This window comes from Drosophila bipectinata, chromosome 2L (genome assembly GCF_030179905.1).
Source record: "Drosophila bipectinata strain 14024-0381.07 chromosome 2L, DbipHiC1v2, whole genome shotgun sequence".
Taxonomy (NCBI): domain Eukaryota; kingdom Metazoa; phylum Arthropoda; class Insecta; order Diptera; family Drosophilidae; genus Drosophila; species Drosophila bipectinata.
The window spans coordinates 8,687,899-8,709,655 of NC_091736.1; the positions used below are offsets into that span (position 1 = coordinate 8,687,899).

Here is a 21,757-nt window from a genome sequence, read left to right on the forward strand (position 1 = left end):
ACCACGGGGTAATTTGAAAAACTGGAGGCAAAAAGTTGTTGACGATGCCAACAACACGCGGTGTTCCCAAGCGGTCCCCCATCTAAGTACTAACCGCGCCTGACGCTGCTTAATTTCGGTGATCGGACGAGAACCGATGTATTCAGCGTGGTATGGTCGTTGGCGAAAGTCTTAGTGGTTAACTTTAACTTAAAATTTATTTCGAAGGCCTATTTTGAATTGTAAAGATACACACAAGTATCTGTAAGATACATGAGGTACTTTTAAGATACATTTGCTTAAAGCATCTGCAAGAAAACAATTGGTCTTTGACATTTAAACAATAAAGGACAAATAAAAAGAAAGAAACCAATAAATAAGAAGAAATAAAGTTAATGTTTTTATAAATTTTTTATAATTTAATTAAATTTGGGAGTTTTTTTCTATACAGTAAAACTTTGATTCTGATTGTCAAACTCAAAAATCAACTCTATATTAGTTTTATATTTAAAAATTGTAAAAAAAAATTAAGAATATAAAAGAAGTATTTTACTGTATTTTACATTCGACACAGAATACATTGTCTAATTTAGCACCATTTTCAGAAAAAGTACTTTACAACACTGGCCAAAACAAAATTTAAAGTTATCGGAAATCGATGAAGACCGCAGAAATACAGCAAAGTCTGGTTGATTATTTAAAGTGCGATTAATACGAGTGAAATATAATTAAAATAAACTGATTATTTATTAAGCTCCATGTTGGGTATAATTAGCAGTTTTTTTAATGTTATGGGTTGTCGTTAGTAAAAATAAAAACGGCTGTGAATTATAAATAAACCAATACACACATACGAACCGCCGGCAAAAACAGAGAGCGCGTTCTGCAAGAGAAGTGGTTGCTAGAAAGGGACAGATGTAAAGAGAAGTGTTGATGCGGGCGTTTGGAGTGAATGTTTTGTAAACACAAGTTTTTTTTAGTGAACATTTGTTACTTTAGTGTGGATAATATTGAATTCTAATAACTAAATTCGCAATTAGTCAATTTTGTTTATGTTCGTTTAGCACGTGCAAGTCCAATTGAGAGAAGATGGTCCATAAAACGTTTGTATACAAACGCCCCAAAACGCAACGGCAGGCGCAGTCTCACCCGCGCCCAACTGAGAGTGGAACAGTGGAACTGAAACAGTTCTCTTATCGGCATAACGTTTCTAGCTCTGTTAGTTTGTTTACATTTTCATTTCATTCATATAATAAAAAACGAGTTTTGTTATATTCTGGTACATTATTGTTTTTTATCAAGTTAAAGTTACCTTTGAAATAAAATATTTATTTTAAATTTTTATAAAAAAAAAGTTATTTTCTTTGGAAAGCGTTTTTTCAAAAAGAAATTTCTTAGTATTTTATCAGTATTTAATTTTAACAGTTTCTGTTAAATAACATAGGCACTGTCGAAAAGAGAACCTCTGTTAAGGTCAACAGCTGTTAGTGTCAATCGCGCGCTCTAAGAAGAAGAGTCAAAACGTCGGAAAAGATTCGGAAAAGTCGAGGAAAACCATCGGACGGGAAAGGACTGTCGCTCGCCGCGCGGACGGAGATTGTATTAACGGGAATTCTTGAACTCTGCTCGAAATATCTCGGCCGCGGTGGTTCTCCGTTTTAAATGACCTTTTAAATTGGATCTGAACGTCTGAATAAAATCCAATTGTTTAATTTCCGGTATTTCAAAATATTTGTGTTTATTTTGATATAATTTTTTTTTTCAAAAAAGAACGATGCAGACCGGCTTGAACTGAAAAAGTAAATACAATAATCGCCTCATTTGTCGCGCAATTGTGCAAAGATTATTGTCCATTGTGAACTGGCGCATTAATTTATAGGTAATTGCCCAATTTAGCATAGGGAACATGTGCAATTGTGTGTTCGTGTGAGTGTTTAATCAGAATCCAAATAAGAAAATATAGAAAATTGTTAATTTAAAAAAAAAAACCCAAAATGGACAAAGAAAAAGTGCCAATATCAATGCAAATACAAAAGATTAGGCCGCAACCAAAACAATCCTAAAAATTTCGGCAATTTTTTCAGATATTTTTCATTGATTTTTCGCCTGGCAGAGAGTCGGAGCCAAAAGTGGGAGGGAGAGTGCGAGTGACGGGGTTGCGGGAAGAGCGCCACATTTGGCCCTCTGTTTTGTGTACGCATGGAAATGGAACGTTTTCTCTTCCTTGCTCTCTGGCACCCCCTTCCGCCCCCTTATATCCTTGAGGGGGATTATCCTTTTTTTATATTTGTTTATTTTGCCTGGCACGGCACTCGTTCTCGTTCTCTATTTTTCCTGGCCACGTTTTGTTCTCACCATTCGATTCGCTGCATTTCATTCTCGCGGCGTTTCAAATTGGCCGAAAGAGAGCGCCAGAGAGAGAGAAAGTGTGAGAGGCAGCTGGCTATGTAAATTTCTCTTGCACATCCCCCGCAGCATGTTTTTTGTGTCTGCCTTATGCTCCGCCATTCGCATCTCTGCAGTCGTTGTCCTTTGTCACAAAATAAAGTAAAATACAGGATGCTGTCATAATGAGTGAAAAAAAAAGTCAAATTTCGGAAAATTTTCTTAAAAGTTCGGCCTAAACTTTTGAAAGCCTTGATAGAATATTCTAATTAGGTTTTTTATTCCATTTATCCCACAGTGATTGAAGAAAAAACAAAGTGAAGAGAACAAGAAAGATGTTTTGAAAGAAAAGCAAAGAAAAATATCGTATATAGCCTACTTATCGGATACAAGGATCCATTAACTGATTTTATTAATCGCCGTCGCCGTCGCCGTCGCTGTCGCGTTAATTCTACACCCAGCCCCCACGCCCCCACGTCGTAATCGCGCCCGTAATCGAGTGTCTCTGTGTGTGTCCGTGCTTGTGTCTATCTCTCTCTCTCGCTATCTCTCTCACTCTGTACATATGTACAATATTTGTCGTCGTCATCATCGTTGTTGTTGTTGCTGTTATCTTATTATGCATCTGCTGCGTCCGCTGGCCACCATCTCCAGCGCCCAAACATAAATATAAAGAATTTGTGTTCTTCGGTGTTGTCTCGTGTAAGTGTCTATAATTTGTTTAAGTACGACAAGCGATCCGTGAGATCCAAAATCAAAAAGATACAAATCGGCTCCAATCGCTACAATCGCTCCAATCCAAACGCCACCCAAAAATCTATTCCAAAATCCGTTACTGATACTGATACTCTTCAGTTTCTGTGCTTGTATTGTGATCTGTGTCAGTTAATCGATAACGCAATCGATATCATAACGAAAACAAAAACAAAAACAAAAACAAAAACAACAATCAATCAACGTCAAAGGCACTTCCAAGGAATCAGAGTCCTGTTTGGCAGACTTTTCTTATCTACACAGTGCGAAGGTCAATCTCTAGGACACGTAATGCTGCGAGAGGATTCAACAGCAGGATCCAAGGAAATGGACATTTAAAAGGTATATTTAAGGGTTATATACATAGTTTAGTTTTTGTTTTAAGAACTTACATATATAAGATATATTTTAAGAACTTGTTTTATTATAAAAATAGTAAATAGTGGTTTTTACTATGAAAATTAAAAGTATTTTTAACTTTTTTTCAAGAATTTGACGTTTTTTGTGGAATAATACTAATATCATTCTATTATTAGGTGTTCTACTTATTTTAATTTAAAGTAGTCTTTAACTAAAAGTATGTATTTTAGTTCTATGGTTCTTATAGAAGTATATTTCTTGTAGTTCTTATACTTCTATAAGTTTATAAAGCCCTATATATGAAACTGTAACTATATACATATTGGCATAGTAATGACTTCTATAAGAACTATAAGACCCTAATAAAATAATTATACAAAATAATAGCAGTAACTATAGAAGCCCTCTCTAGTTTCTTATAGAAGATGTTGCAGTTTCCCCACAATCCCCAACCAAACTCATAATTGGAAATTATTTGATTAGCTCAAGAGCACACTAAGAATAATGACACTTTCCTGTTGAAATACGAAAACACACAAAATATAATATTCGATGGTAAATAAATGCATGTTGGGATTAAGGCCGGGAACTGCAAACGTTAATTTGCCGGAAAATGAGCAACAGAACCCCAGAATCCAGACGGATATTGGAATTCAAAATGTGAGCTCCTCACCATTCCTTCGGCTTAAGCCAGGCCATCTATATTTAGTGCACGTTTTGTCCTTTCCAGGAGCAATCCTAGGCCCAGAAGTAGTAGTTCCGATATTTGCCTACGTCCGTCCACACACGACTGCCCATGTGGGCAGAGGAATGGGTCTAGGGCGCTAGCCTAGACTCATTAGGACGAACCGAAAATGGTAGAAATGCATTTTCCTGCCAGGGCAGGGGTACACACACTCAAATGCCAAAGTACACAGCAGGAGATAGCTCAGCTCAGTCTGAGGCTCAGGCACAGGCTACAGATACAGATACAGATACAGATACAAAACAGAGCAATTTCCATTTGAAATGTAAACAAAACATGCTGATAGATACCCGCACAGTGGAGCCTCAGTGGATGATTAAGCAGTCGGCAGAAACAAAGGAGGGAAGACGACCACTTAGGCTGCGAACTACAGTGGAAACCAATCTAACCATTATCTAAACTATGTATTTTTTTAAACATAGCATGTTTTAATTAAATAAAATTAATGAGGTATTATTTTTTTTATAGAAATGTGTTTCCTTTCTTTGGCTTTAGTATCATTAGTCAAGACCCTATACCTTTCTCTGAACCCTCTTTCGTTGGCGCCCTCTTAACACTCGTGTCTCAAATTCTAAAATATATTTCTTCAATCATTAGTTAACCGATTTCACAGTTGTAATCTCTTCTGTATCCCCTGATTCATTTTCAATCAGAAAACATGTTGGTTCTTCGTTTTCTGAAGGGCTTAATCGCCTAAGCCCCCGCCCCACTGGTAGAGTCATACTTTAATCTCACTAGAGATTATACACTGTCTTTGTTATTTCGAATTTTATTTCTTCTTTATCAAATCTCCCTTTGCCGCGCGTATCATTGATTTTTATTTGGAGCTCTTATGGTAATTTAATTTCTGATTTATGCAAATGGGAAGTGGTGTTTTTTGGTCTTTGATGGTTTGAGGACCAATTTTCTAATCGTCCATAATATTTTCAAATGGCGATTGTCTCCCCAAAAGTGGATACTATGGTGGTGGAGCTGTCTGCGGCTAAGCTGGACTCCACAGTCCAGACTTCTAGCAATCCTCCAGCCCAGTATCTAAGCAATGTATCTAAGTATATCCAAAGAAGCCCGTATGTTTTGTATTAGGTTACACAAATATTTAAGCTGTCTTAAGTAGATACAAGGAAACGCGTTCAAGATACACATATATCGCAGTAGGAAAGAGCCAAACAAATGCACAACAGCAACAATAAAATCAACTCGGAAGGAAAAGTTACAATTCAGTTGAGAATGTGTGCGGGTGCTGAGAGCTCAGTAGGAGGCGAAAATCCCTATAGCCCCTGCTCCATCCTAAAGAAAATCCAAAGTTGTGCTCCAAGTTATCACTAACAGATCGATTTAGCTACATTTTTCCACTAAAAAATACACTCTTCTTAAAATAAGAGATGTTTTTTAAAAGAGCTAAGAAATATTTTAATATTTTATATTTTTTCTTTAAGTTTGGCTTGAAATAGCTTCTAGAAATTTATCTTAGAATGCAAGAATCTTGGCTCTTGGTAAATCCAACTGGTTCTTTGTTGGCTCTTTTGGTAGCAGTTGTCTGGCCTTTTTTTTTCTGGCCATGTTCCCTATTTGTATAACTGGCCTGCGATTGCTGGCCCTTTGTTGTTGTCTCTTGATATTTTTCTTTATTTTTTTTCTGTACATCCATTCATTGATACGCATATCGTTGCCATTTATCCCCACCCTAAGCCAATTCCATTCAATTTCTACGATTTCATCTCATCCAGACGGGGGAAAAAAATAAAACATTGCTTCCAAGAGATGCCTTTACTAACATTTTTTTTTTTGCTTCTAAACCAAACAACAATCCCCCATAGCTTGTGCCAATAAATTTCAATAAATTCATGAATTATTTTACGGTCTAAATTAAATCTTTTTTTTTCTACTACAGATGTTGTTTTTCCAGGCTGCTGTTAGTTATAGTTTCTAGTCTTTATTGAACTTGGATTTCCGACATTTTTCAGGAAAAAGCATAAAAAAGAAAAGATATCAAATAATAAACCCATATATAGCTTTAATAGAGTTTCTTTTTCTTTTTCAAGTAAAAATGTATACCAACATTAAATGGTTATTCGATCGATACAAATATTAATTAAATCTGCCAAAGAATTCCAGTCTACTGGCAAAACAATTTATTTGATTATAATCATTTTTCGCTGTCAACTTGGTAAAAATAAAAAGAAAATAGATGAGGAATTTTTTGTAAACAAAAACCCAAAACAAACAATAAATAAGAGGGATAAGAAAAAACAACAAATAGGTTCTTAGAGGTAAAAAAAAAATAAATGAAATATTCGTGGCCTGGCGTGTTGACCAAATTAAGTCGCCAAGTGGCCGACTGACCAAAAATGATTGATTTAATGACGCTATCATTGACGCTCCAGTCGAGCTGCTTTCTATGCCACACCTCGTATAGATTTTTTATCCAAGAGTGGGGGGAATGGCAGGGACAAATGGATTCCGCTTAATTAAAGACAACAAAAAAAAAACATAAAATTGAATAAAAATTTCCCTTTTAGCCATAATTTTTTCGGGCATTTGAAATCATACTATTTTTGTGCTTTTTTTGTATCCTTGATTAACTTCATTCAACACATCATTTTTGATGGTAATTTTTTTAATTTCCAACAAAAAAACAATATGTTTACGGGCCTTTATTCAAAACGTTTTTTGATGATTTTCAAATTTGCTTCGCAGATTGTTCAACAAGACAATAAAATCGCAATTAAAATGTCCACTTAATCTGAAATCGCCGGCGTAATAAAACCCTTGACTGTGTAATTAAAATATTAATTAAATTATAATTAAAGGTTTTTCGTTAAACTGCTTTACAGTACTGCCCTAATACCCCATTCTCCTACTCTACTGGCTGAATTGTGAAAAGTTAATTGCACAAGAGAGTAAACAACAAAAGCAGCAGCAGCAGCAGCTCAGCCACCTTTTTCATGGATGGGTTTCCATAATCCTACAAACAGCCATCATGTTTTATGGAGAAACTATACTTGTTTAACCGCATTTTATGTTGGAAAAGTTCATCATTTCACAATACAATTACAATTTAATGTTATTAAGTAATAAATAAATAAAATAAAAGAATATTTAGGCAATCAGACATGTAAATGAGTAAAAAGGTTACAATGTTTTCAGATAAATCAGAACCAAAGTCGTACTGGGATGCTTAAAATATTTATATCCATTGAATTGCTAATTAAACTCAATAACAAACAAAACCAAATTAAATTGACAAATTACAGAGATGAGGGAGTTGGGGTGAAAAGTATTAGAATTCCCCAAATAGATATTATAGTCACAGTAAAATTCACATAAAGTGGAAATTAAAATATGTTTTATTATAGTCTCTAATGGAAAGCATTTAATTTTTATTTAATTATAATATTTTTGGGCAAAGATATAGGTGCTAATTAAGGAAAATTAATTAAAAAGTTTATGCGCTTTTCGAACTCTGTACCACACTGTTTATGAAACTAATAGAATCTGCAAATATTTATTAAAAAACCAGAAGAATAGTTACTATATTCTTTATAACTTTATCCATGATATGAGCTTAATCAAAAATTCCCATAAAAATTACTTTAATTACAAAAGTTGTAATAAAAATTGGAATTTTAATAAAAACAGGTAATAATCCACATAGTAAGTGGTAGTGATGAAAAGTATTCGCCAAACTGTATGCACAATAAAATGCTAAAACAAATAATACATATATGTATATATATATATATAAAATCCACAAGTCCTCACACATCCATAATAAACACATACAAATACAGACAGGATACAGGCAGACACCCAGACAACCAGAGAAATTGGCGTTAAAACCATAAAAACCAAAGAACACAAATTTCCAGCAATTAAAAATTCAATGTTTGCCATTTTTCCCCGCATTCATTTATTTACTTATAGGCGAATATACATATATATGTATAAAAATGTATTTATATGTATGGTATATATGGTTATTTGCATGCCATTTTCATGGGATTTATTTTGTAGATTGATTATTATTTTTAGTGCGCGATTTTTTACCACCATTTTATTGATATTATAAACAAAGGATGTGAATAATGAAAAAATTCGAGGATTTTTAGTGTTTATCTTGAAAATCAACTGAACTGCTAAATGTGCAATGCTGAAGACTTGTTCTCAAGATCCTTAATGGATTCTCTTCCATTTGGCACAAGCATCATTAGCAACAAGCCCATCCAGGGCTCTAAGGATCTAACCCCTAAAAAAATAATAAATTCTGGTAATGCATACGAGCATTTGCATGGCGAATGAAGGAACAACCCTCGAGCAGGACATTTGGGTTTGAATTCCTTCCTTGTGGGTAAAGTGCACTCAACGCTGAAAGTTGCGACAGCTGCAAATTGAAGTTTTTTCTTTTTTTTCAGTCGAATTGTTGAAGGGAATTTTTTTTTGTGGCAGTTGGCCTGGGGCAACGCCACCGCATTTAACCCATGAACGTCCGTTGCGCTTAGTAATTTGAGCATAATTGGGTTAAGGATGTGAAGAGCCAAAGCGCCAAGAAGGAGGATATTGGTGTGCATAAATAAAATATGAGGGGGAGGTGGGCCCTGAGTTCTGCTTCATTTCGTCTATTTCATCTCAATTAAAATTGAAATTCAAATTTAAATTGAAAATGTAAATTCTCGTTGCGCTGGTATGCTGGGTGGGTGGCAGCAACCAGACCTTTCCAGATCCTTTCAGAGCCAGCATCCTGCACCGGCTTGTGGTAGTTTGCCTTCTTGGCTCATCTAATGGAGGCACAATTTGTTTGAGCAAAAGTTATAAAATTAACACTTAAATGCTTCCAGATGTTGGCCTGGCCCACTCCTTGCCTCGGTTTCACAGTGTGTGTGGCTTGAAAGTAGCTGTGGCAGTGCATGTGACACATGTTTGGCCAATGTACGAACCATTAGGGGCCACCGAATGTTGCTTTGGGAAAATCTAATAACAATAAATTGTTCTTTGCCAATTTGCCAATTCAACACATGTGTCAGGTTGCTCACATTTTCCCATCAATTGATCAATAAGTCACTCAATCGGTGGGAATTTTAAAGTTTTTTGTTTTTTTGGAAATTTTATGTCTTTATCTTTAATATTTGATTGGGTTTTAGGAGGGACTTTTATTTAAATGTAAGATTTATCCGTTTTTTGTAGGGTGCTACTGTGAATTTAAGATGAAGGAGCATCTACGACCTTTTAAAGGAAGTATATTCATACTACAAGAAGCATACATAGTATGTTTAACATAAATAGACTCCTATAGTACCCATACAGCTATGTATATCTATTTAAATTTTAGTCAAGTTCTCTTCCGCTTCCAAAAACTGGATATATTTTTGATGCCCATCTAATCCAAAGACTATTTTTTATCTAGAAAAAAAATTTCAGCCACATCGGTCTATTTTAAGAGAAGTTATAGGCTTCTTATTCTGGTTTTCTAACGACTTGAATTAGTAGCTTGTTCCAAAGCACCGAAAAGACTGCAACAAAATAGTATTTTAATAATCTTTTCATTTTTTAAGATTATTTAAATAAAAAGCAACCTTTATAAAAAGAAAGAAAACCTTGAAGTAAAAGAAAAGACTAGCGAAAATAAAAAGAAACTCCTTAGAGTAGAAGAGTAAAAGTACTGGGTATCTTATATTTTAGAAACTCTACCATACCCTCCCTACTTGTTGTAGTTTATTTTCCCATGTATCCTTTTTTTATGATATCCTCCGCTTTAAACAATATTGATATAATAGGCTTGTACTTTTTATGATTCCCCATAAATTCTTTCCTACTTCTCCCGAAAAAAAGATTAAATAACTCAAACAAAGTCACCTAAAAAAAATTATTTTTGGCTAGCTACTTACAACAAAAGCAACAAATGGGGGCAAAGACTGTGGCAAGGTGTGGGTGAAAAGCAAAAAAAAAAGAAACTGAAGTTGAAAAAAAGCCGAAGGAAAAGACGACAAGTCTCAGAAAATGGGAAACTTTTCTTTTAAAAAGTTACGTACACTGGATGACACTTTTGCTTTAAAGGGGTCGGTCGGGACCGAGTGGAGTGGTGGGGATAGGTAGAGTCCTTGTTGGACAGTAGAAGTCCTGGCCAGATGTTGCTGAGGAAAACATTAAAAGTGCAACGGCGGCGAAAACTTATTTACTTTTTCACATTTCGCAGCACTTGACTGCCCCGGTTGGGGAAGCGGCTTTACAATTTTACCGCCCAGAACCCCTCTCACCCCTTCCAACACCCCCCCTCGCAAGTGCATTTTCCGTTGTCTTGGACGGGAAAAGCCCAGTAGTTGCCAGATGCCTGAGAGAGAGATGGCAGTGGTGGCCGCTTGACAAGTTTGAAATTTCAATTAAATTCATTTGAACTGCGGCCGGACTTCTTGGGGTCGGTCTCTGGTAATGAGCCGGCCACCGTAATGGCATCTTCCTCAATGTGGACTGCTGTGCGACAGTTTGTTGTTGCCACTCGTGGATAGTGGAGGTCGTGGATGTCGCGGGTTGTGGGTTGCAAGGTTGCTGACAGCCTAAATTTTACAGTGAAACAATATTGTGGGTGGGATTAAATCAAGTTTCGGAAATTATTTTAAATTTGAGATAACATTTTAATTAAAACAAGAATACTAAATTAAGGAATATAAGGAAAGGACATGCTGACTGTCTTATATCGACGAAGAATCAGAGATGTTTCCTTCACTGTTGCCTATCTTTATTAACTTAAACGGTCTTTGATGAAGACTCGAAAATACTCGAAGATATTTTCTTCATTGTCTTGCATTTTTTTCCCAAAATTATAACACCCTCTTCCAGACTATTAAAAGCACAATCTTCATCACTTCAGACCAATGTGCACGTATTATTGGCCACATTCGAGGCACATTCGAGGCACTACCATCAGTAGGTGGGTGAAAACAACGTTGACAACTTTTGAATCAAGTTGGCTGGATGGCTGGATGGCAGTGGGGAGTGGCACATACCACGGTGGTCCAGTCTGACCGCTGGTCAAGTGCAGTTCGCTGTTGTTCTACTCTCTGGTCTGCAGTCTGCAGTCTGGAGACTGGAGAATGGAGAAGCGTGGGCTTGGGGAGCAAATTGGGAGTGCCGTCGCGTCCTCGCCCAAACGGAAAATGTCTTCATCTTCATCAATCAAAGCTCTGGCATCTGACACTCGAGTCACTCGTGCAGTCACTCAGCTCAATTCAATTCCCAGAGACAATGCCGCCTCAGCCCCCCTACCCAGTGGGTTGTCGTCTTGTTGCTAAATTTCAATTACAAGTGCAACAAACTAAGTGCATCAAGTCAACTTTCCAGCCACATAAATGAACTTTCCCTTACTTAGTAGTGGCATCCAGTATCAGTATCGTTGTTGTTCTTCATTTATTTTATTTACATGACAAGAAGAAAGTCGTCAACAGTTGAGATACATGAGTAATACAAAAAGAATACTCATTGTATCTTAGAGATACTTTATTATATTATTTTATCAAAAATTAAGATGGAACTTCTATGGATCTATAGAGATGGGAACTATCTCTATGAGTGTGTTTATTATTGGTATATCCTTACAATTAAAGCCACCCCAATGGGCTTAGCTCATCCTCCCCCTTTATTCCCAAACATCTCCGTCTCTGGGTTATGTCACCAGCTGACATTATGTGGTTGCTGGCAACTTACTCACCCATCGGAGGCTTTATCTCCCGCTGCTGCAGCTCTGCATGGTGCCTGGGATGTGTGTGTTTGGGTTGGAAGACCACCAGTCGCATTTCCGTTGAGATATCCCCTCTAGACCCCTCCAGCTGCCTGTCAATTGGTTTTGGTCTCGAGCTGCTGCTTAATTATTACAGCATAAATTATCAGCATCTTGAGAGGCTGCCAGAACTCAGCCAGGGCTGAGCATGATTCACTCACTTAATGTAGCTCAAAGTCTCGATTTGCATACTAAGAGGCTTTTGTCGGTGGTCAGCCTCCTTTCTCCTCCCCCTCCTTTCTCCTTTGCCCTTTATCCCATATATACTTAACCCGCGAGATAACACTCGCTACCCATACACGAACACATAATTTTTGGCTTTGTTTGTTGGAATTTATTGAAATTGATTTCGTGCACCTTCCCACTTCTCGGGTTTTTTTTCTTCATTTTTTGTCAGGGACATTACATTCGATCATTTAGGCAGGCGGCATTCGATTCTGGCTTTTATTCTCTCCTTTTCCACGTGATTTATTGATTTCCCTGAAAATGGTTGTTGGTGTAACGCTAATGGCGGCAAGTTCAGTTCAAGGAGCGTTGGGGTACAGTGGAGACTGCTTAAAAAGGAATTTTAATGCCAAAGAAACCTTATCTCTAAGAAAATATGTGAAAACTTCTCGAAACCTACACAAATTTGGAACCTTTGGCAAAATAATTTTTGGTGTCTATATAATACTTAAGATTATCTCAAGATTTTGTAATATAAACAGCCATTTAATACTGTAATATATTAATATCTACTATATATTCCATAATATGTAAAGGTTTTTGTTTTTAAGAAATATTAAACGTCATAAAATACTATAATATATAAACATTTTCTTGAAACATTTTTCTAAAGAAGACTACCATAACTTCCTACAATCTATAATGTCTAAGGAACACTACTATAGCCCCAATTACTATAATATTTAATAATTTCTTTTAGCAAAAACCCCCTTAAATATTATAATATCCATAGCTATTCATTTATCAAGAAGTAATACCCCAGAATTCTACAATATCTTAAGATTTGTTTATAAAAAACATAAAATATTAAAATATCTAAAGAATTTTTCCTAGACATTTATATATTATAGTAGTATTTTCTACATATATTATGGTATGAAATCTTAATATGATTTTCGTCTAGAACTTTATACAATACTATAATATCTAAAGAACACTACCATAACTATTACATCTGAAAAATTCTTTTCTAAAAATATCCCTACAATACCACGATATCTCAAGCCTCTCTTTTATGAAACCACCACTGTACTTGCTATGGTTATTGGGTGGATTCAGTTGCGATTCGATTCGCATTGCTTTCTGGATGGGGTATTCATTCATTTTGATGGTTTGATGAGTGTGTTAGATACATTTGCCTTGGCCTGTGTGTTAGGCCCTCTGTCAGTCAGGATGGATTTGCCGTGGGAATTCAAAATTTCGTATGCAAGCTGTGTGCGACAAAAGGCGAGGCTTTGTGATGGTTTTTCTGCGTTTGCTTCTTTTTTTCTTTATTAGCCCATCCCATACATATATCCTAAGTAAATATGATGGGTAATTTCTTTTTAAAGGTTCTGCGTGAGCCATTAGGGAAATTGCAATATCGCTGAAGTTTAGTCCCAACCTGATGGGTATCGCTGTTCCCAAATGAAATTAAATTGAATATTCTTTGTTTTTTTTTTTGTGTTCTTTCTGAAAGAATTTTGATTCCCACAACGTTAATTTAATTTTATAAAGGTTTTTAGGTTTTTTTCTTGGAATTACAGAAGGAATAAATTGGTATGAGATGGTATACAGGTATTTTTGAAGGTTAAAATGTTTTAAGACTGAGGACTATCTTTTTATTAATTTATAATCGAAATCCCTCATATTTGAAATCTACTTTTTTTGGCTGTCTAATCAAAGTCACCTTCTTTGATTGGACTCCAGACAGGGACCAGGACTTGTGAGCTATTGGAAGAGACGCCGAAAAAGAAACCAAAGCATTCAAGAAATGACAACAGAAATTTCTTCCAAATACAACCCACCTCCACACTCCCCCCTCCCTATGTATTTTTCAGTCAGATTTTGTGGAAAAAAAAATTCCCATGGCACGCGCTGGCGACACTTTCGAGGAGCAAACATTTTTCCAGGAGGGGTGGTGTACTTGGGGAGGGAAAAGCCAAGCCAAGCCAAGGGCGCGCGTTTCTTGCATGTTTTGTGAATTTTCCTTTTTGTTTTGGACGCAAATAGGGACAGGCTCCGTCTGTTGAGGAGAAGCGGTTCGGGGCATGCCACAAGGAGGGTAGTAAAAGCATGTACCGTTATACAAACATTACATAAAAATATTAAATTTATGATGCAATAAAAAAACAGTGTTAACCGAAAGAGGCAAAGTGAGAGAGAGAGGAAGAAAGGCAAAATGAAAGAGATGCCGTTGAAAGGAGAGAAAGAGAGAGAGGGGAAAACGAGGCAGGATATGTGGGCGAGGCATGTTTGTGCGTGCGTGCTTGAAACGCCTTGAAATTGGGCCGCCCCCCCAAGGATAAGAAACCAAAAAAAAACAAATTAGGAAACAAAAAAAAAAAGAAAAAAAAAATCATGTTCTTTTTTTAGAAACTTAGTTTTTTTTGGCGTTTTTTTACTAATCTCAATAGTTTCCAACTCTTAATTAAAATTTTTTTTTGGTAATTATAGTAATATTGCTTAGTTATACTAATTATAGACTAAAAATACTTGGAAAATAAAGTTTCTTTAAATACTTTTTACTCCATACCCAGTAAGAGCTTAAAAATCTGAAAACATTCACAAAAATGCAATAAAATACTAAATGTAGAGTTGCCACTCAACCCCAAAGTGGGGTTCTACATCGCACTAGATTCGAATACCTAATTCCATTTTTCTGGGATAATTCCGCTAATATACCAAGATTATCCAAATTATAGACCAAGAAACCCTTTAAAAAAAAAGTATTTTTTGAAAAACTCTTCACTCCTAACCCAGTAAGGGTTTAAAAAACAGGATTCTTAATGAAAAATACACAACAGCAACAAAATACAAAACAAGAATAAGAGTTGCCAGCAAAACCCAAAGTGGCCAGCGGAAAGGGTCTAACCGGTTGCAATAAACAGTTATGACAGTCAGCCAGCAGAGCAGCATGGGGCAGGACAGGACAGGGCAGGACAGGACAGGGCAGGGTAGAGCAGAGAGCAACCCCTGGAAATGATCTTTAGAGCGTAAAATGAAAAAAGAAAACTTCTATCGATGTCAACTGTTTGCTAAGCCCTCGAGTCAAACGAGATTAAAGGGATGCTCGCTTGCCGGCTCGGCTCGGCCTGGCCCGGGAGAGGGTTGTGCACGGGGGTGGTGGTCCCTCCTCTTCCTCCAGTGGTGCAGTGGAGGCAATCGGTGGTGTCACGTACCTCAAACCTTTTGGGTTTTTATTTATTTCCCACTCGCCTTCTATTTGGCCGTCTGTCGGCTTACTTTGACTTTTGACAGGCCCCCCCCCCTTACCGACTTTCCAAAAAAAGTTGTGGAAATTCATGTTGATGTTCGGTTTCTCCCGGGTTTTTTGTCCGAGCTGGGAAAGGATCAGAAATATCTCTGGTAATATGAGCACGTCCCATCATCGATGGCGTTATCGTTCTTCACAACGATGTCCTTTTTTATTGGCTTGTGGGAACCCTTTCGATTTGAAAACTAAAATCCCACTTGAAGGTGAAAATCTATTAAAGAGAATATTCAAAAAATAGATATATCTTATATAACTTATGTGTAAGTCACCTTGAAGTCTCACCTTTGACTTTTACCCTCTGGATTTCCACCCTTTTTGTAAAGAATAGTAGGAGCGTTGCACTCGCCATCCATCAATTTGCATTTAGGTTTTCCAAGGGCGGGTTCCAAGCTACCCCACTCGATCCCAATTTGCATTCCACATAATGAATGGAACAACAACTATTATGCAATCTCATGGTGGGCTGGATGGAGCCGTATTTTTCGTGGGGTTGAAAGTTACTAAATAATCTGAAACACGCGACCCGACAACTCGCACCGCCAACAGCAATAATTCGCATTCAAAATCTCGTAAATCAATTTTTTTTTCTACATTCTAATTATGTGATTAAGTGATTTATGAGTTTTTGTCCCAGATGGAAACTGAATGGGGGGGATGTGGGGCGTGGAGGCGCCACCAGGCGTGCTATTCGTACCGTTGACCCTGCTCAACATTTTCGCCCATGTTCGTTTTTATTATTTGTTTGTTGCTTCCGTTGTTGTTTGAACTCTTGAAGAGCGAAAATAAAAATTTATGGTTGCACTAAACCGAAAAATCCGACGGGTGGAGGGAGAGGCACAGAACGTGTCCGTGACATTTATGATGTGACACAATATGCCCCTAACTCACCCTTTTTGTACATCATCCTGGCCGGATTTTTCGTCCTTGCGGTCACCATAATAAACAGTGTCATGTTTACTTTTCAGTTACTCTAACAAGGCTGGTTTTCCTATCTATTTGTGGGGAGGTCTTTACCCCCCATATGCCATCAATAATTCCGTTTGACTTACGGATATTATTGCACTTAATTGATGACCCCCCATTGATGACCACAACTGCTCCCAAATTGATTGTCGAGATCGTAAATACATAAAGTACGCATCTTGAATTTTCAAGTACCGCCCATTCTATTGCCAGTGATTCAGGTTAAGTATCCCACTAATTTGTGACAAACATCCGAGCTTGTGGCTCTCTTCGGTTCGGGGAAAATCATAAATATTTTATGACTTTCAACATTTTTGTTTGTTTCTTGCTTTACCGGATAAGGTTCAGAAGACCTAACCATACAAATGGCTCTTGATTGATTGTGTTCTTTTTGGGTTTCTCTATATGGATAAGTCTTCAACGCTTTGTTAGTGTCAACTTTGTTTAATGTTCGGCAGAAGAAATCATTTTTCAGTCACGTTTTTGGATAGAAAATGGTGTGGGTGGGTCTTTGTTGGAGAATTGTAAAGAATAGTAAAATAGTTGAGGGTTTTTAAAAGGTTAAATTAAGAATCTGTTGAGTAAATCCCTTAAATCTTGTGTTTATCAATATAATTCCAACGGCGTTCGTGGATTATATAACTCGGCTTCATTATTTATGAGCTGGCTTAAGACAAAAGCAAACACCATCGCCCAAAAACGGCCAAGTCAAATTGTCGACCTCGAACTCGAGTCCGGCCCTGGGCATACGCAAAATTTCCGAGGATTATGAAATGCAAAAGAGCTGCGAGCTGGGATACGAGAGCATTTCACCCTGCTTGATGGCCATAAATCATGGAATCAAAGTGCCACATTTTTGACTGCGTTTCGGTGTGGGATGCGTAAAGCCCTTTGGCCGAGGTCTAACACGTACTAACTGCTTGTCAACATTGCACTGGGATGGGAGGGGTTAGAAGAGGGCAAACGTGATGTGAAAAGTATTTATGGAAAATATTTGTTTAAAAATTTTTTACTGATTTTGGGGACTCGACTACGGAAGAGGAAATGAGAATTGATTTCCAACCAAAGAATAAATAAAAGAGCATAGCATTTTTGACTGACAATAAACCCGAATTCCTTTATAATATAGTATTACTCTCAAGTGCTGTTCAAGGACATGGGCTTATCATTAAATTGGAAATTGGTTTTCTGCAGGATATTGTAGATATTGTAGACCAGCAGGAAACTTTCTGGCTCGCCAAAAACTCTTCAGAGAAATCCTCAATTTACATGTTTCCAAAGTGTGAGCTGCAATAGGAAAATTAATAATGAATCGAGTACAGAATCAACATCAAACTTATCCATAACAAGCTGAAAACAAACAAGGAACTATAGAAAGAAAATGCATATTACGGGCTGGGAGGGACTGGGAGCTGGGAGTGGTGTAGTTGGAAGATGCAGCTCTGCACAAAGTGTGTTGCCAAAAATTGAAAGGACGGAAGTTGCAAAAACTTGAGTCACCACAAAAGAATGAAATTCAAGTAGCTCGGGCAACATTAACTGAGCAGCCCGGCGAGCCAACAATGAGAACTGGCAACAAGAAAAGTACAACAATAAATAGCATTATGCTAATCCAGGCCAAACAGAATGCGGCAAAAGTAAAGAAAAGCTTTTTGGACTTTGGAAGGGGGCTTCCCCCTCCCGATGCCAATCCCCGTTCAGAGATGGAAGCATTAGCTTCTGTTGGGACTTGGGCAGCAGCTGGCAGCGACGGTGCCCGGAATCGGAATAATAATTACGAGAGAAAACAGAGGTTCCAGAACCAACAGCTCCAGTGCCAACTAACTAACTAGTATTTACTAAAATATAAGTCACAACAACCACAGAGCCCCGACAGCAAATTGCTCCTCCCCGTGGCCGGATCCTGCCGGTTGCCAACCAACAAAAGAAAAAAAAAAAGTCCGAAAACGTGACATAGCATAAGAAGTAGGTATAAATCCCACCAAGCTCCGAGCTAGAGCTTTCCAGCAGGACAATAAACTCCCGACTTCAAATGAGCTTTGGATTCTGCAGAGCAGATAAATTAGCGGATGAGATGGGCTGGAGATAAGATAATGCTAATTAGACACGACTTAAAGGAGCAAAAGGATCTCTTAGTTTCTTAAAAAATCATCCATAAAATATATAAGAGTATCCTTGCCATCCTATTCAAATGCAATAGAATTTATTTGAGGTCGAAAATCGCAATTATTTAGCAAAGGAATATGAAGATATAAGGACCTCAAAGCATGTTAAATTGTCATAAGCCTTAAAAATTCCATTATGATTATTTACTTTAGAGCCACCACCCTCTCCCTCCATAGCCCATAACCCACAGCCCAGAGGAAACATGGACCAAGATAAGGATACAAAGTTTTCTAAACGAATAAATCTGTTTGTCTTGCTGCCAGGACATGAACACGCATGTACATACATGCACACATACACAAGCGAATGGTAAAAATTGTAAAATATTTCCAAACAGACACAGAGACGTAAGCAAGGCTAATAAATGAGAACTGTGGCGCGACAACAAGAGCAAATCCCATTTTTACAAGGATATGAAGGAGCCCAGGAGCTACACTCAAGCTCAACTCGGTGGGGCTTGGGTGCTGCAGCCCAAAAACACACGCAGAAGGAGCGAGACTACAGCGAGGCGAAACAACAACACATCGCTGCAGGATATGCAGACAAGACAAACAAGTCACGAACCGAAAAACAAAACCAAAGCCGAAAGCATAAAAAAAAAATACAAATAAAATAACGAAAACATTCAACGAAAAATGAAGAAAAACTCGTCGAGCCGCAGAAGATTTGCAACATAAATATTTTTCGTTGCAGACAAACGATATGAAAAGCGATAAAAACCCAAATGGAGAACAAAACGTGAATTGCGGCATTTATTTGTATATTAAGAGCTGATTTTTTGCACTCACTGTTATGGCTGTGGCGGCGGCCATTTTGCGAAAACTGCAACAAAATGGCGGCCGCAAAAAAATAAATTGCACTGCCTGATGAGTGTTAAGTGAGTGGGTGATGGCCCCACCCCACAAAAGGGTCCTAATGGCTAGGGTTATCGAAATCAGAGTTTGATTTTTATGTTGGGGATTTTTTTAAGGATTAACACGTATCATTTTAAGACGATTAACGGTATATGGATGATGATACTTTTTTACAGGCAGGTTTTGAAGTGCTATCGATAGTTCTATTGATAAATAATAGATAATTGAAAGGCTTTCATAATTTAAAGAGGTTAATTTTAAACTGAGTATTATCCTTTAACTTTGAAGAGTATATCCCTGTCGTAGTGGAACAAAAAGCACATTTTATTTGGTTTGGTTCCTGCTTTATGGTTGTTATTCTTTGTGCTGGCATTATTTTTGAGTAATATGCGCAATGCATCAGGCTCAGACGCACTCTCAGGACTCAGTTGTTGTTTGTTGTTGTTGTTGTTATAAAACCCACATACACACACTCACTCATACACTTGACATATTCGTGCTGTCTGCAGGGATTCGAGGCATTTAATTTTTGGTAGCCATTTACGGACCCCAGGCCCCTAAGTCCTTACACAATGGGAAATTCAGTTTTGTGTCCTGCGACAGCAGGGTAATGCAATTGCAAGACCCCTACCCCATGTAGGCATGGCAGTGCCTCATTTTTCGTTGCCTCTTTTTTGTGTCTCGGGTCCCCGGAGTCGGCGGAGAATGGGGGGGAGTCGGTACGAGTGTGGAAAATAATTTTAAATGCCAGGGAACGTCTCTGTTGTGATGGCTTTCCCCAAAAATGTTTTATGTTTGCAGTTTGTAAGCTGGTTACTGCCCGAAATAGAAGAGAACGCTTCCGAATGCTTAACTCTAAATTATTACTAAACATTTGGGTCTCTACATGTGAAATGTTGCAATCTCAACCAAATGAGAAAGACAATTACTTTTTGAATAATGCAAGTTTTTTTGTGTAAACAGTAGAATGTGTTCTGCCAAACGATTGTTTTTCATGCAAGTACTCTTGTCAAGTTTTTTAAAAGTTCAATTGAAAATACCTGTCATACAATACCTATGTATGTCTTTCAAACAAAAATATGAAACAATTACATTTAAATTTTTGAATTTTTAAAGCCTTGACTTCGTCTTATTTGGAAATAAATTAAAACTATTGCTTTTTTTTAATAAAATATATTCTACTATATATCCTTTCATTAGCAGTCATTTCTTTTATGTTTTAAGGTATATACCTGTATATTTAGTCTCTATTTGCTTGGCAACGCTTTGTTGGCCTCATAATTAGAACGAAGCCGACACAGATGCACATGACTTGGAAAAACAAATTGTGCTGCAATCCTGCCACCCACCCCCTGGAAAGCTCTCGCCTCAAAAGTTCACCTGTGGCAGATTTATGACACCGAATAACCCCATTTGGCCCCCTTCTCCTTATACGCCCTTTTAGCTCACACCTTGTCAACCCCTTCGTGTTCTAGATTTGTACATTTTCGTGCTACATTTTAATTTCTCTACAAAGTACACTGGTAAAAATAAGGGGAAATAGAATAAAAAATGAAAGAGCATAATATTTTAATTATTTGTTGGTTTTTTAAAAGCTTCTTATGGTTTTCAGACCGCTATAGTAGTAGTTTCCACTTCACCAGGCTACGGATAAAATTTTGTTGCCTACTTTTGAGGGCTTAGAAACATGTTTAGGAAAAAAATTTATAATAACTCCTCTTAAAATTTACCAATTTGGCTGAATTTTTAATTTTTAGATATAGATTGACGAATGGATCAGTTTAAAATCAAAACTTTACAAAAAATGTTACAAACATTCGTACAAATCCTCTTTTACTCTACGAGTACTGGGTATAACGCATCCGCCCTGTTGTCTTTGTGGCTGAAATGTTCCAATTCAATTTCTATGAATTTAAGAGCTCTATACAATTCATATATGTATTTTTTTTTATTTTTCCAGTGTACATACGTTGGTGGAAAAATGTGGGTTGTAGTGGGGATTGTGGAAAACTCATTAACTGTGCACGCTACTTGGCACCTTTTCTCTCTTCGCTCACACTTTGCTCGTGTGCTTTCTCTCCTTTCATTTATTCTCACCTGCCTTTCAATTTTGTGTTTTATTTTTTTTTCGCCTGCCTTGTGCTCAGTTCCTGCGTTCTTCCTATTCTTATGCCTTTCTGCCTCACATTCCATTTCCCGTTTGTGGGCGAAGGTCGCTCAACTTATCTGCATGGCGAAAAAATCCCCATTTTCGCAGCCCCCCACAGGCCCACCTGTACAGGTGCGAGGGTGTGTGTTGTTTG

General features: G+C 37.3%; 1 protein-coding gene and 1 non-coding gene across 6 annotated transcripts in view; one reads left to right on the top strand and one right to left on the bottom strand.

The window, feature by feature from the left end:
* Positions 1–45: 45 nt before the first annotated feature.
* LOC122322056 (5S ribosomal RNA) lies at positions 46–164 on the bottom strand. Its single transcript, XR_006246409.1, has one exon. It is a non-coding gene; the product is annotated as a 5S ribosomal RNA (ribosomal RNA).
* Positions 165–1,475: 1,311 nt separating this feature from the next.
* The window catches only part of LOC108133335 (semaphorin-1A), a 125,352-nt gene continuing 105,070 nt past the window's right edge, over positions 1,476–21,757 (top strand). For 3 of the 5 annotated variants that reach the window (XR_011441932.1, XM_070276875.1, XM_070276877.1), the window contains exons 1-2: positions 1,476–1,858; positions 2,663–3,459. The gene's annotated coding sequence lies outside the window, so the exon portion shown is untranslated. The remainder of the gene's footprint in view (positions 1,859–2,662; positions 3,460–21,757) is intronic. The other 2 variants (XR_011441931.1, XM_070276876.1) reach the window with 1 other exon arrangement.